Source organism: Diaphorina citri, unplaced genomic scaffold (assembly GCF_000475195.1).
Source record: "Diaphorina citri unplaced genomic scaffold, Diaci psyllid genome assembly version 1.1 scaffold1938, whole genome shotgun sequence".
In the NCBI taxonomy this organism is placed as follows: domain Eukaryota; kingdom Metazoa; phylum Arthropoda; class Insecta; order Hemiptera; family Psyllidae; genus Diaphorina; species Diaphorina citri.
In genome coordinates, this window is record NW_007379364.1 from 1 (window position 1) to 3,293 (window position 3,293).

The following is a 3,293-nucleotide window of genomic DNA, read 5'->3' on the forward strand; positions in this document are numbered from 1 at the left end:
CTTTCTAGCATCTTCTAAATCAACCATTTCTATTTTTCTTCCAGATATTTTCAAACAGATTAGCACGCTAGCAGCTTTCTTCTGGTTGAATGGACTTGGATTTTACATCTGGAGAACTTTTAGGTAAGTCTGAATTCAAGAAATCATCTCAATTAATTAGGCAACTAGAGACCCACTAATCCCCTCACACATTTCTTTAGTTTTTCAAAACAAATCATCAACTGGTCAAAGGTCTTTTTGTCTCCAACCTCGACAATCATCTACAAGAGTAAACACTGGACACACCTTAAGGTCACCAAAAATCGGCCTAAATAGTTGCCTCCAAGTTGTGTTTCTGCAGACAGTTTAACCAGAGAGAAATCAAACTTTCAACCCGTGCGAACTATTGACCAGAATATTGCCTTGAGATAAGAACACAACAACAATATAACACGAAATAGACAAAGCATGAACCTGGTTCACACGAATTTGACATCGATGTCACAACTAACAAACCATCAAGCATACCTGGTAGACAGTGGGTGGGTACCATTCTATCACAAATAACTACCAAGTCCTAACCGACAATACAAGTCGGATTTGGTAAGGACAGTGGTCCGAATTATTCATAGCACCGACAGTCTAAATAAAGCACCAATTATACTTGTACATGTAGTGTAGGGTATAGGTCACTTAAGAATAGATCAGAAAAGGTTTGGGACCACAACTGCCGAAGCTTTCTTCATGTGAAGACCAGACAATAAAGAAGTACCCACCAAGGTATTTCAAAAACCTTTTGACCCGAACTCTCTGGATTTGTTTTGTCTTAGAACAAAACTATGGTACTCACTGTTTTACCGTCTTTGTATCCCGTTGATAGAACAACTGAAAATAAAAGAAAAGAAACAGGGATTTCTTTATGCCGTTCAAGTGGGGAGATTCAATTGTAAAGTAATCCAGGTGAAAATTCGGGCATTCCTGCAAACCATTCAATTTACAAGCATAATAACAACGTACATGTAGTGTAGGGTATAGGTCACTTAAGAATAGATCAGAAAAGGTTTGGGACCACAACTGCCGAAGCTTTCTTCAGGTAAAGACCAGGCAATAAAGAAGTACCCATCAAGTGTCCTGTGATGGGTAACTAGTCTACCCAGTTTGGTCGTGGGTAGGAAGAACGCCAATTCGGTCCCATGACCTTTTTTCTTAAGGTAGTCGACTACCAATTGGGTCCCGTATACCTGTAATGAACTATGGTACTCATTGTTTTACCGTCTTTGTATCCTGTTGATAGAACAACTGAAAAGAAAAGAAACAGGGATTTCTTTATGCCCTTCAAGTGGGCAGATTCAATTGTAAAGTATTCCAGGTGAAAATTCGGGCATTCCTGCAAACCATTCAATTTACAAGCATAATAGAAACTCAATGAAAAATCGAGGTGATACCTATTCATTGCCAATTAAACCCCCATTCATCAGGGCAGGTTTTCACCCTAGCCCAGTCATTGCCAAGTAGTGCCAGTTCTTTTGGTATTTTCACCAAAATTTTCGGTACTTATTCAGAAGCTACGACAGTGAAAAGAAAGCTCCTTTTTGTGTTCAACCTAACCCTATAATAACACTAATCACTGCTCTAATTGTGAAAACTCCTTTTTCCTTTTTGTGCTCAACCTAACCCTATAATAACACTAATCACTGCTCTAATTGTGAAAACTCCTTTTTGCGTTTAACCTAACCCTATGATAACACTGGTCACTGCTCATTTGTGCCAGTTCTTTTGGTAGCGATCACTCTACAGTTTTCGACTAGGAAGATTCCAGTGGCGTAGCGTGGTCTAAATTCAAGTGTAAGGCGTGTAGGGTACTAATTTCCATCATCCATGCTCTTCATGGATTGGCATAAAGTTTTGGACTAGGAAGATTCAGCTCTAATATAGTCCTTGTGATAGAAAGAAGAAAAACAATCAGGTGTACATACCTATCAATTTAAGTGTGGGACCCAATTGGTACTTAGACCCTCTCAAACCCGGACCCAATTGGTAGCAAAAAACAGGTTTTGTGACATTCAGCTCTAATATAGTCCTTGTGATAGAAAGAAGAAAAACAATCAGGTACCTATCAATTTAAGTGTGGGACCCAATTGGTACTTAGACCCTTTCAAACCCGGACCCAATTGGTAGCAAAAAACAGGTTTTGGGACCGAATTGGTTTCCTCCCCGTGGGTACCAGTGGAAACAGAACGGGAAATCAATACAAGCCGCAATCTGTTTTCACAGAAAACGGATAAGTGTTCAAACTAATGAGACATCAATAATGACCGAATTGGTTTCCTCCCCGTGGGTAACAGTGGAAACAGAACGGGAAATCAATACAAGCCGCAATCTACGGATAAGTGTTCAAACTAATGAGACATCAATAAGGGGATACAAGTAGGGGTTGAATAAACACTTCAACTTCAAACACACAGGAAGCGTAGAAACATGTCTAAAGAGTAAGGAGCCTTTTTTCAATGAAAAAGTGGAGACAATAGCCAGAGTAGCCAACTCATGAAGTTTAATGTAGAATACTTAGGAGGAGGAGAGTTATGTCCATTACTTTTGGTGTTTTATACTTTCCATGGCATCCTCTACATTACTCTACATTCTACAAGGTATAGAAATAGATCCAACTTTGAAAGTTCAATGGTAGAGGATGCCTTATGGGCTCTTGGGCAATAATTTCGCTTTTTTATGGACATTGTACCCAAGGATGAGATGAACATTGAATTATGGCCAGGGAAAGGTCTTCCTTATCATACCCCTATCCCCTAAGTACATAAAATTATGTGCCTGATGAACAGGGTGGGAGGAAGGAGGAGCCATCAGCAATTCAGGATATCAGAACTTCCCTCTCCTACCTCTGATTACATCACCGTACATATCATAGATAATTCTGGTACTCTATGTTATGGTGACAGCTCCAAGAGCAGAGCAGACTAGCAAGAATCGCAATTCTGAATGTTTGCCAAGGTCGGTAATTATTGTGGTACAGGTACCTACAACCATTACCAGATTAAGATTAATATAGGTAATTATTTATCTACTTTGATTTTAACACCAGACCACTTAGGCTCAAGTGATCAATTAAACTATGGTATGGAGATATCTAAAATTAATCGGGATTAGGAAGAGCTCCCTGTCCAAGACACCCTGTATTATTTACGACTGGATACACCTTTATACAATCATGCCTGATTATACCCATTTTACCTGTATAACAACAAAGATAAAAGAGGGGCCCCTATATTTTCTACACAAGGTATGCGTTACCTTCCCTA